The 13,313-nt window shown below is 48.2% G+C and overlaps 1 protein-coding gene and 1 pseudogene across 4 annotated transcripts in view; both read left to right on the top strand.

Moving 5' to 3' along the window:
• Positions 1-13,313, top strand: part of PRKN (parkin RBR E3 ubiquitin protein ligase) — a 943,383-nt gene that overhangs the window by 908,952 nt on the left and 21,118 nt on the right. The window lies entirely within an intron of this gene.
• LOC118605370 lies at positions 1,999-2,136 on the top strand (annotated as a pseudogene).

Genomic DNA, 13,313 nt, shown 5'->3' with positions numbered 1-13,313 from the left:
AGAGAGCACATCACAGTCCGATAGCCTGAGAGGTCTCCTGTCCAGAGTGCTCTCGGCCATGTACGCGGTGCGGGAGAGGCCGCGGGGACAGCGGCCATCTGCAAGGGGGCAGGGCCGCTCCCTTTCAGATACGATTTCTTTAGCCTTTTCCTAATATTTTGTTTTAATAAAGTAATGGGGAGAAATGTCATTGCAAATTATACCTCTGGGTTCTTTGTAACAGCCACAAATGACTCAATGACATTATAGGAGTACCAAAAAAAAAAAAAAAAAAAAAAAGCCTGTCGGCATTTTGGCCAACAGCAAACGCACAACTCCGTCTTCTTCCTCCTGACCGCGCCCGCACTCACGCGCGCGCGGCGCGGCTCCTCGGAGCCGGCTGGCGACTGGAGCGCGCATGCGCTGTGCGGCCGCCCGCAGCGCTGGGCTGTGACCCCCGCCTACGGTCTCGGTCTCGTCCGGGTCCCTCTGTTACCTGAAAACTGAGCGGCTCTTCACTGTTGCGGAAGCTGCGCGTGCGCTGTCGAGAGATTGTAGCCGAGCCGAAGGGAAACGAAAGGAAGCGTTGGAGCCCCACGCAGGCGGAGGTCTGCGTCCGCGGGCAGTTTTCTCCCCTTAATGCATCGCAGACATCTCTGCGTTTCTCTAAAGCCGTGTTTAACGGTGACCTAACACCCTTTCACGAGGAAGTGCCATGATTTATTTAAATATCTATCTTACAGAATGGTGACAGTTTTCCTGCAGCCTAATTTTTTGCTACACTGCTGATTTTTCTCTAGAATAAAAGACATTTCTAGAAGAGGAAGTTTGAGGGTTCGGAGCAGGTGCATGTTTTGAAAGCTTTGCATACGAGCATTTCCTCTGTTCTAAGAAGCACATTTTTATCTATTTTAACATTTCTGAAATCAGGGTAATGTTTTAAATTGATGTAGGTGTGACGATGGCCGTGTTTTTTTTTCTTTGCCAAGCCGTTATTAAATTGAAGGTGCTTTTTACAGTAAATTGTCATCTTAGAACTGAGCCCTTCAGTACTGTGAAATCACCCCCCCCCCCAGAAAACAACTGTACAGTGTGGGGGTCCCCCATGCAAGCAGCCTGGGGCTGGCCACTTCTCCAGACCCCCACCTCTTTCTGCTTTTGCCTGATGATATTATTTCTTGTTCATCAAGTCAGCGTATTTCTATATTTATGATTCACTAATAATTCCCATTAGCATATTTCTTAGAAATTATGATGATTTTGGTATGACTTTGACTCTCGTGTAAAAAACCGTGAAGCCATATTTGTAAAAACATAAATAAATTTTAATGACAGATGTAGCATACTCATTTTAGAGGCTTTTATGTCTCTATATGATGTGCATTAAGCTCATCTTAATCTTAGATTAAAATTAAGTCTTAATTAAATTCCTCTAAAGTTCCGTTTTATTAAAAATACCAAGTGAACCTAAAGCCCCGTGTGGCCGACACACATGCTGTGTTCGGTGCAGAAGGAAGTTTCGTGCTCACCCCAAACCGGGCAGCGCCCAAACAGCCTTCCCTACTTCCAGCTGCATCCCCGTGGTCTTCCGGGGTGGCGTGGTTGTGGCGACCGCATAACTCATTGTCTGACACACACGATTACAGACTTGCAAATTCCGGTAATGCTGATAGCACTGAGCGTGGCTGGGTGTGGAGCGCAGATTGACAAAAACAAGCTGTACTTAAATTTCTGTATTGCTGATCGCCGAAGAGAGAAGAATCCATTTTGCTTGAGTGGAATGGAAATTTCTGGGCCATATGGGAGCTTAGAAATTGCTTATTAAGGGTCAGTTTATTGCCACTAGCCTAAAAGGCATTTTTTTTTTTTTGAGTTACTACTGAGAAGCTGCTTTGTTGTGATATGTGAGGTGCTATCATTATCCATACTATAAAGCACAGCTTAGGTCACAGGTCAAAAGAACAGAGTAAGGGGTCCCAATCAAGTCATGGGTATTCAAGCATTAAAGAGGTTTGTATAGTCTACAGCCATGCTACCCTGAACAAGGCCGATCCCGTCTGATCTCGGAAGGTAAGCAAGGTTGAGCCTGGTTAGTAAGGTTGGGCCTGGTTAGTACTTGGATGGGAGACCACCTAGGAAGACCAAGTACTGTAGGCATAAAAAACTTAAAAAATAAGGGATTGTAGGCTAACAAGGTCCTTGCAATCTGTGAGGTCAACCAAGGGTTACCTCGCCTAAAAATAAATAAATAAATAAAAAAGTGAAGTTTGTATATACTGAGCTGACATCACTCCAAAAGAACTTGGGAGCAACCCATCTTACATTTTTGGTAGATTCAAGAATCAGCAGAATTGTGTCAATGGAGGCTCCAGCTTCCTGGAGCATCAAAACAAACTTTATGACAAAAAGAGAGAGAGAGAGAGAATTAAACACTATGTGTGAAGATTTAGTTATAATGCAAGAATTATGTCAAGCTGAATTGCAAGTATTTTAGGGAAATAAATAAAACCTGGATGCGTGAGAGCTGGCTCTGCCCACAGACTGTCTGTAGCTCCTCCAGTCTGTGGCTTTGTCCCCGGCGTGGGCCTACATCGGATGCGGGCTGGTTCTAGATTCTTGAGACGACCCTAACATTCTCCATCAGCAGACTGAAGCATGTTTTTCAAAACTGACAGGAGCAAAAATCTACTTTAAAAAAAATTCACTACCTGCCACACTGAAGGCAACAGGTAGATTTGTGGTTATTCATCTTAGTCCCATCTCCACTTTTTGAATGGCCGGTGGGTGTGAAGCTAGGTATATAACTGTGGGCCCTGGGGGTCTCCAGCCCCTGCTCACTTCCCTGGGGCCCTGCCAGAGACGCTGACTGTGGAGGGCCCACTTCTGTGTAAAGGGACGTGGTGGCAGCTGCAGCCGGCACAGGTAAGCAGCCATCGTGAAAAAGAACTTCGCGAGCAAATGACGAGTGACGATAAAGGCCCTTTCGCCGCATCCCATTGTAAAGCATGTCGCTGTGTGACAAAGCCCATTTCACACCACGCAATCTGAAGCAAAGGGGCTGCGAGACACTTGGGGACATAAATCAGCACTCAGGTCAGAGTCGCAGGGCTGAAGGAGACGGCAAGAAGCAGCTTTATCGTTTCGTCGATCTTCCAGCCTTCGATGAAAATAAAAAATCACAAACCTATGTCAGACCATCCCAACAGGAGAAAAATTAGTTCCATTTTTTTTTTTTTTTTTTTTAAGAATCCAAAGGAGATTATACTTTGCGGCCGAAAATCCAAACCCATGTTTACGACACTGTGTTCTTCCATTTTTTGGAAATACGTTACCACTGACTTGGGGGAGGGGGTGTCAGGTTCTCTGCAGCAATCAAGGGGAAGGCATGGCCATCGGCACAGTCTCGGTGACTTATGTGACATAAGCATCTCACTCCTTAGACACAGAGCCTTCCAGTGAAGACTACTGCACCGTGTCGTCTGCGGCCCCGGACACAGGAGCTGACAGAATCTGGGGGCCCGTCGTCTGGACCGAATGCAATCCGGTCTCAGTTTACCCTCCGCTCTCACCTGGAGACCTGGCCTGACAGCCCGGGCCAGTGGCCGCGCACGCCCTATGCACCCCAAAACCTCGTCCGTGACGATTAGCTCACAGCTGAATGTAAACTCAGCGAGGTCGAGGAGAACGGGCCAGCTCATCACCATTCTCACTTCCTAGCTCGGTGCCTGGCACCTAGCTCACTCCGGGTGACCCCATGTTGCCCTAAAGGAGGGCAGGGTGTTGCGGGGGGTGGAGGGAGTGAGCTGTGGCTCGTGAGCCTGGGATGCCTCCTCACACACCTCTGCACGCCCACGGGCGGCCGGCACCCTGCGTGCGTGCGAGCTCGGTGAGTCTGGGTGGGATGAGCGAGCTTGAGCCGTGCTCCTCAGGGCAGTGTGCTCATGAGTGCCCCGGGATCGCGTTAAATGCAGATTCGGACTGGCACCTCCGGGCAGGGCCTGAGATCCTGCGTCTCTAACAAGCTCCCGGGTGATGCCAGTCATGCCGGTCATGCCGGCGATGCTGGCGATGCCGGCCTGGGGACCACATCTCGAGCGGCAGGGAACCAGCGCTCGGTGCCCTTGCATTGGCTGGGTCACCAGCACGGCCAGGCTTCGCTCCCTTCAGGAGCCATCTTCTGGCTGACAGCGACTCCTGGATCCCGAGCACCCCCCTCTCCCACTCCAGAGGAGGAGCAGCCGCTGTCACTGACCAGGCGCAGTGTCGCGGGACGGACTTCTCCGCCGCGAGTCCGCAGTCTGAGGGATTTGTCTTCCTGCGGCCCCGAAAGGCTGCCCTGCTCCCCAGACGGATCCCCTGGGAGTTGCCCCACCCTTGACCTTCTCCGGGCTTCCCTCCCACGCCCACCGCCTCCCTTTCTCTAACGTCTCCATCCTTTTCATTCTCTTTTTCTGTTTCTGAACCAATCCGGACCCCTTTGCGGTGAGGCCTTCTGCAAGTCGTCATTCCCTGTGACTTCAGCTTCTGAGCCTGGCTAATAACTGCATCGCCGGACAGAGACTCTGGGCCCAGGTGGTCCCCTCGCCCACCTCCTGCTGCCCACGTTCCCATGGCGCTGCGCTTTGCTCAGGCCCCTCAGAAGTTTATCGACTTTTCTAGCTGCGGCTGCTCCTTCCGTCCGCAAATGCTTGACCGTCCCTGCCTGTGCGACCGCCGCTCTGCTAGGCCCTGGCGTTGTAAACAGGATAGTGGTCACCTGTGCCCCCCCAGGGGCTTCCTGCCACGCGGTGAGGAAAATGAGCAGTGAATGGATGATAATGATGATACGCTGGCTCGGGGCCTTGGGATCACAACGCGCATGCGCGCCGTGGGGGTCACCGGCGAGGTCCGTAGCTCAGAGCCGCAGCCGTGAGCTCGGCTTCTGGGAGAATCCGAGGCCGGGTTTCCTCTGAGTGAAGGAATCAGGGCGCAAGGCGGGGCGCCTCTGGAGCGGCGTGGTTCCCCCGGCAGGGCCCGCTCGGGGAGCTGCCAGCGCCCGCCTCCCGCTGCCCCTCGCTCTTGCCCTCCTCAAGCTAACTGTTTGAATTTCTGCTCTCTCATCCCAGTATGCTTTTTCTCCAACGATGCTGCCGTAATCCCGTGGAATCTGAGTTGACTTAAATGCGACGTGACTGCAACCTGTCCCAATGAAACTACGCGGCAGGCAGCGCGCGGCTGGGTGGGGGCGAGTCTGCGTCGTGAGCAGAGAGGTGATGTCTTCGGTCTGACGTTAGGGCCACTGCCTGGGGACGCAGCGAAATGCAGACGACAGGAATGCAAATGCCATTTCCGCCAGCGCAACCCACCTGCCCGCTTGTCTCCCGGTGTCTGCAGACGTGCGTCCTGCAGACAGGTGAGCAGATAATGTTGCCCAGCGCTTTCGTTTTCCACAAATGTCGCCTCTCCAGCTGAGCGCCCAGCTTCTGGAGCTGGGCACCCGGCCTGCAGCAGACAGACGGGTCCCCTGCTCTGCTCCAGACCCTGGGTCTTGGGGAAACAAAAATGAACATGATACAAGTCCCCTCTGTTTAAAGAGATCAGCGAGAATGGTTTTACAGGGAGAGATGAATGAGTATTTTCACAGGCATATGTATAAGAAAGAGACAGTGCTCGAGAGAAAAAGAGCCTGACCCCTGCGGCCGAGGCTGTGGGGAGATGGCCAGGGACACGTGTGCTTCCCAGGCGCCCGTGAAACCGCGCGGTGCACAGTAGAGGGTTGACGTGTAGTCATCGACGAGCTGCAAAACCTCCAAAGACAAGAGCCTCTCAGGCGTGCCGGCGGGGGTGCTGCCAGCCAGGCTGGCCCCTTCCCGGAGCTAACTCTGCCCGCGTGGCCCGGGTCAGACCCAGGTGTCGAAGGGGAGCACTCCCTCTCCCCTGCCCTGGGCAAGAACAGAAGGCTGCGTGTAGGCACGTGGGACAAATTGGGCTCAAACTGCCATATGGCTTGGATTTCACATTTTGACTGGCATAGTTTAATCATTTTTACAGAGTCTAGTGCCTTGCTACAGATTGTAAATGATAAGGTCACGAGGACTGGAGACCAGTTAAAAATTATAGAAGACATATGCTGTGCATTTTACTAATGAATGGCCACATTCAAACATGTCCACTAATTAATGGCAATAGTTGAATGGGTCCACTAATGAATGGCAATATTCGAAAGTGGAACTGAATTTGATACTCTGTGACCAGTGCTCCGATTCCGGAAGGAGCCAAATGTTCCATAAGGTCTGGGAGGCGCTGATTTGAAAGCAAAATTGAGCCGGCCTTGCAAGGCATTCAAGGGAGTTTCCGGTTAGATACAGAAACTCCCCCTCCGTGTGGTGAGATGAGCCTGTCTAGGGTCCGCGGCATCATCAGCTTGCGGCCAAGTCCCACGTCAGCCTTTAGGAAAAGAAAGAAGTCATGGGGGATGGGGGTGGGGACTGTCAGCACAGGAATCGTCCTTCAAAACGGCTAGAACAAGAGAGAGGGAGATCAGGGCAAGAGGGTCGCGGCCATAAATCACGCCTGTCGCTGCTCCGGGGCCCCGCCCCCTGCCGCCTTCGGCGATGCCCGGTGCGCCTGCTCCGCACCGAGTCATGGCGCACGGTGCCGCCAGGAGCAGCTGAACCTGACGCCCCCTTGTCCTCCCGTTCCTTCTGTCTCACCTGACCCTCCAGTTTGTTGGCTGTCAGTGTTTAAAGCCACAGAGCTAACAGTCACTTGAAGTCCTTTTTCGGTGAACAGGCTGAGCTCAAGCCAGCACAGACAAGGAGGTGAGGCTCCATGCGCCTTGCCACAGAGCCCAAGCAGGAGGAGCAGGGAAATGGGGCGGGGGCGACCACAGGCCGCTCTCGACCCCGGTTCAGCCGTATGCACAAGACTTGGAAGTGGCTCGGAGTTATTTCTTTGGCGGGGGTATGTCTCCATGATGATACGATGTGGATAAAGGAGGCGTTAGCAACAGGGCTGTGACTTCTTTGCGATTCTTTCCCATGGAGCTGTTTAACAAAGGCGGTCACTGGTAACAGCGCCCTGGGGAGGGAAGGGGAAGGGGAAGGGAGGGGAGGGGAGGGGAGGGGACGGGTCGTCACACACCTCGGGGCTGGGCATGAGACTTGCACAACCTCCACAGAGAACAGATTCATGAAAGTGATTACAATTTAGACTCCGCACGCCTTCTGACCCAACTGCTACACTTCTAGGAAAATACCTCACAGATCTCCTTTCCTGTGTGCAGAATGGCCTGCAGAGCAGGACGTCCCCTGTGGCTTCTTTTGCGAGGACAAAATATTGGAAAGGACTTAAGTGCTCGTCCACGGGAGACCCAGTTAGCTGCACTAAGGGACTGTCAGCAGAGGGAGTACCCACCCAGTGCTATTTAGGAAGAGGGGCCTGCTAGACGTACCCCGACATAGAGCCGGCTAGAAATGAGAGCAAGGTGCAGAGCGTAACGCAGAGACAATATTTTACATGCCATTTCTGTCTTTAAAAGGTGTGTGTGTGTGTGTGTGTGTTCATCCTTGAATGCGTAAAAAGTTCTGGAAAGATGCAAACAGGTGACAGCAATGATCTCTGGGAAGCTTTATACCTGAGGGAGGACGAAGGGAGACTTATTTCTTTACCGCGCCTTTCACACCTGGTGAATTTGCGCCGCGCGCATGTACCGTTTACGCTAATGATGCGTAAACTGTTTTTTTTAAAACCCATAACTCTGTGAGTTGTATCTCAATAAAGCTGTTAATTTCTTTGGCCAATGACATTTTTTTAAGTTTACAGCAACTGTCTCATGAAGGAGGACGTCGTGGGAGCACCCGTCTATAATTAGGGCATGCGCAGTTTGGTCCCCTGCAGTAACCCGCCCGGAGCCCCGGCCTCGCCACGGGGAGCCCCCATCAGTCACCTCTCTTACCTGGAGGCCCTGCGGTCAGCCCCATTGAAAGGGCGCTGGCGGAAATGGTCTCCTCCTTGTGCGAGCTCATCTTCTAACAGGTCCCCGATTTGAGGACAGTTCCACTGGATCGTCCCCACAGTGGATGAGGACTCTGCACCACCCAAAGGTGTCAGGGGCACACGCGTGTATTTCATGGCACAGGCGATGGTGCGGGAAAAGGGAATTCTCGGAGTTGTTTGAAGAGCGCCCCATAAACGGACATTAAGCCCAAAGGCCTTTTCATGGTAACAAATCTAAACCAAAAATAATCTGGGGGCCAGAGGGAGGGATCGATGTCACAGTATTTTGTGGGAATCCGGAGGGCATTGCTTAGCCATCCTTGATGATCAGTGTAGAATTTGAAAAATACAATGGAATTCATCTAAGTTCTATATTCAGCCCCCTTACGGTGATTTATTTTTAGCCATTTGGAGATTGCACGTAAAAGATTGTCTTGGTCTGTTTGCATTTAAAGCATGGCGCAGTTTAAGATTGCTTCTCACCGTGAGATTCTGTGATTTTTAGATGTCGTGCACTTGAAAGAAAATAACCTGACTTTCTTCTTTGTTTGAAATTGTGTTTTCGTGCATTACAATCTAACACCATTTCCGTTCTGTGGCACTGTCTTGTCAGGACGAGTTTTGCATATATCAGTGGCTGGTCACCCCCCATGAGGAGCCTTACTCTTTTGAGGCAGTATTTTTAAAACACCGAGGCCGAATCTTATATGTCGCTGCTGCCCTCTTCTGGAAAACCATAAGCCTAAAAGAAAAATATTTCATCTATTCCCAAAGAAGTATAAATGCATGCTCGAGGCTTTTGATGATCCCCTTGGCTGTTGTTAAGGGTCCTGAGATGGTATTTGATTCTCTCCTGCTCTTTGAACACAGAACTTCAGAGCCATGGAAGAAAAATAAATGCCACATAATAAAATGCTTTTATAACAGATGCCGTCGTGACAGAAAACAGGCACGAGGAAATTTAGACTTCCACATAGAGATCATTTGACTTTGAGGATCAAACCCTCATTTTGAAGGGGCATTACTTGTAGACACCGACCGGCTCTCAGCTTTATTGATCAGCAGCCACTGGAATGTTCCAGCTGCATTGGGAGCCGTTCATTTGATTCCTTTTCATGTTTCCAAAGAGAATATATACATGCAACTCCTTTTGAATTTCTCTATGATGAGCATATGGGAAATCAAACTCAAACATCAATCAAATGACTTCTCTACTGACACGACATCGAACGATACCCGTGATAGGCAACTCATCCCACTGTTTGACAGTGCTGGGCGTCGACAGTGACGGCGCCTCCGCACAGATGCGGGCAGGGAGACGCCAGCATCCCTTCCAGGACAGCAGCTCTGGGGACAGTCGGCCAGTCTAGCTTGGCGCCCCCGAGGGCATGCTCAGTTTCATTCAGAACCTTCGCATCACAGTAGTTATTACTGGTGTGCTGGAAATTGCTTTAATTAACAGGGTGCTTTACTATAGAATTTTATTGTTTACAAAACCTCATAACTATTTTTTTTTAAAAAAACATTTATTGTGTTTATACTATTGTCAGAAACTGTGTGAAATATCCATTATCATATTCTTTCTACTTTACAGATGCAAAAAACTAAAGCAGAGATGTTAGGATCACAGACAATAAGTGATAGGAAAGGGCCTCTGACTCCAAGGCTTTACTTTAAGCCTTAAATTATGTCTGGTTTTTAAAAATATAAATATCTGCTGTGTCATTTCATGTATAATATAATATGCTTTGTCTTCTGTGCTCTCTGGGTCCAAGACTTCCCTTATCCCGAAAGTAAGCTTAACACATATTAATTGCAAGGCAGAAAAATGACTTGAACGGTGAGAATAGTTTGAGTATTAGTCATTAGGAAAAAAAAAAAAGTCTGTCCTACTGACCTTATCCTTTAGGAAATAGCTGTTTTAGAATTGCATGCCTCATTTGGGGCGCCTAGGATGAGCTAATTACGACAATTGAACCTCCCAGGCCACTAACTCCAAAGAGAAAAATGTGTCAGATTACCATGTCCATTGTCAAATAGAGAAACAGTCATCCAGCCACCCGACTCGGGGTGACGGACTTGTTCCTGGTGTTGAATTCTAAGAGGAACTACCCTGTGGGTACTCGGATGGAAAGAAATTCGAACGATTTTGCAAATAACATGGAAAATTCAAATAGTTGGGGTTTTTTTTACATCAGTTCTCTTAGGAAAAAATAATTGGACTGATAAAAATAAAGTGACCTAGTGAGACTTTTTCTGCAGGAACTGAGCCCCATTGGCCAGAGTTCTACCAAAGAGGCGGAACTAGTCCTAGGTGGCAGATGGAGAGGCGGGGGCAGGGGCGGGGCAGATACACTGAGCTGTCCCCAAAGATCTGTAGATCTACAGCTATGTCGATACCTATATATCTATGTCTGTATCGACACATCTAGAGAGAGAGAGAGATCTGTTGCAAGGAATTGGCTTATGCGACGTGCGCAGGTCCTGCCCCGCGTGGGCGGGCCAGCAGGAAGGCAGGCTGGATGCCGAGGTGCAGCCCGAGGCTCTTATCCTGTCCGCTTGGAGAAGCTGCAGTTCTGCTCTTAAAAACTTTCAACTGACTGGATCAAGCCCACGCAGATTACCTAGGACTATCTCTCTGCCTTAAAGTAAGCTGACTGTAGACCTTACGCCCTACAGATACCTTCACAGAAACACTGGCCCAAAACAGTATTTCCGGGAGTTTTTTAATCTGCCTAAGCCCAAGCTCCCCAAACTTCCTCTGTTTGCCAGGCCCTTAGCAGCCCAGTAAGTTTTCCATTATGCTTCTAGACCAAAAGCGATGCCTTATAGTTTTGGGGTTTTGTTTTGTTTTAATATTTAGGTCTAAATAACATAAGAATTAACGCCTTAGCAACTGAATAGTCATTTGGGGGAAAAAATAGTTCACATAAATTGGAAGAAAAAATTTTTTATTTTATTCTTATATAGCATCTTCTATTCCAAGTAGATGTGGTAGTTGTGGGAAATTGTTTTGTTTTGTTTTTGTTTTGTTTTATCACAGTACCCTCCAAAAAACACAAATATGATGTCATTAAGCACAAACTACATTAACCCTGTGAACTACCCTGGGTTAGTAATTCACATAGTATCTAACAGGTGCTGAGCATCACTGTGTTTCCTCAAAAATTTAAATATCCCATTGTACCCCTGGGAGTTTGTCGTGGCACCCCAGGGTACCTTGGTAAACAGTTTGAGAACTGAAGGCCCAAGCACGTGTTCAGGCACATTGCTGACCAGTCGTCAGTTCGAGATAACACAATTAAAAGCCTCATCATTTTCAAGATCAAATAAGACCTTCTAGCTATTTCCTCATTTTGCATGTGACAGATTCAGATGACTTAAGTACAAAGCCCACTGCATGATCTAATTCAGTTTAAGTCATATTCTCTGAATAGAAGCAAATTAACAAGTGCATTAACGTTAACTTACCACCAGCACATCCTTTCAGCTTCGGCTTGCCTTTTGCCACCCTGAAGTGGTGAGGGTTTCATTTTTTATGCGCTCTTGCTTTTCTGTTTTTTTTTTTTTTTATATATATGTAGTCCATTCTTTGTAATACCAGTGTGAAAGGGAATTTAATGGCTTTGTGTCAGGAAAGGCCTATTTATTCTGACAAACTGATCAACCTCCAGGGTGTTCCACGACCATGAAACTGATTTTATATCTCATCCACGAGCTAATACGATGTGAAGCAGTTTCGCCGCCATCAGACTTGCTCCCGTGGCAAGCAGTGGGGCGAAATCGAGCTCTCTTCTCGAGCGGCTGGACAGTACAGCCCACGCTTTTTCAACACAGCACGCAAGAACAGAATGTTAGGTGGGAAGGAAACCCAAAGATGAGCAAATACGTTTAAAACAAACAGACAAACAAACAAACAAACTTAAGAGGAAGCTCTAAGACCGAATTCATATACTATTCACTGGATTCGCTTCCAGTTGGGCGGGGGGTGAGGGGGGGCAGGAGAGCCAGAAATTGAAACCTGATGGTATTGGTGATTTGCGTAACAGCACCCTAACACACACCCCCGTCCCGCCAACCTGAACCCATAAATAAAGTTTATATACCACAAGATTTGGGGGTCAGTCAGTTCACGGTGTGAAAAAAAAAATGAGACTATAATGCTATGACAGTGACGGACGGACGATCGTGGCTCATCTGGGCAAGAGGCCTGTCCCTTGTAATATTTGCCTTTCTTGTTCGTTATGTCCTGAGACTATAATCATTTTCAGACGAGCCATTAAAACAAGAAATTGGACAAGGGGAAGGAGAGAAACCGGTTTCTGTGGGGAAGACAACACGAAGGGAAACTGTCTCGCATGGGCTGTCCTTCTGAGGCAAGTAGCACAGTCCTGGAGGCTAAAAGTCCGAGAACAGGTGTGGGCAGGGTCGGTTTCTTCTGAGGCCCCCCTCCCTGGCTGCAGACGGCCGCCTTCTCATCGTGTCCTCACATGGTTCTCCTTCAGTCTATGTCTTGCCTGTGTCTTATCCAGTCATATCGGATTAGGACCCACTCAAATGACCTCATTATACCTTACTTACCTTAATTTAAAGGCTGTATCTCTAAATACAGTCACATTCTGAGGTACTGAATGTTAAGACTTCAATATATGATCGGTAAACCTTTACCTAGACTTATCCTGGAAAAAGAAGTAGGACTCAAATAAATGACATCAGAAATGAATGAAAAGATATTACAACTGTTACCACAAAAATATAAAAGAACATAAGAGACTAGTATGAATAATTATATGCGAACAAATTAGACAACCTAGAAGAAATGATGGTGGCCTTCCTGGAAACGTATAATCTACCAAGACTAAATCATGAAGAAAATAGAAAATGTGTCCAGGTTGATTGAATTAGTAATCTGAACTTAAGGATACTGAATCAGTAATCAAAAACCTCCCGACAAACAAAATTCTCAGACCAGGCAGCTTTACGGGTGAATTCTATCAAACATTCAAAGAAGAATTAATATCATCTTCCTCAAACTATTCCAAAAAAACAAGAGGGAATGCATCCTATCTCATTTTATAGGCCAGCATTACCCTGATACCAAAACCAGACAAGGATACAACAAGAAAATTATAGGCCAATAACCCTAACGAACAGAGATCCAAAAATTATCAACAAAACGTTAGCAAACTGAATTCAACAATACTCTAAAAGGATCTATACCATGAACAAGGGGGATTTGTTTCAGGGATGCAAAGTTGAACATCTACAAGTCAGTCAATGTGATACACAACATCAACAAAATGAAAGATAAAAACCAAGCGATCATATCAATAGACGCAGAAAAAGCATTTGGCCAA

Source organism: Rousettus aegyptiacus, unplaced genomic scaffold, assembly GCF_014176215.1.
Source record: "Rousettus aegyptiacus isolate mRouAeg1 unplaced genomic scaffold, mRouAeg1.p scaffold_m13_p_1, whole genome shotgun sequence".
In the NCBI taxonomy this organism is placed as follows: Eukaryota; Metazoa; Chordata; class Mammalia; order Chiroptera; family Pteropodidae; genus Rousettus; species Rousettus aegyptiacus.
This window is presented reverse-complemented; position numbering and strand designations above follow the sequence as displayed.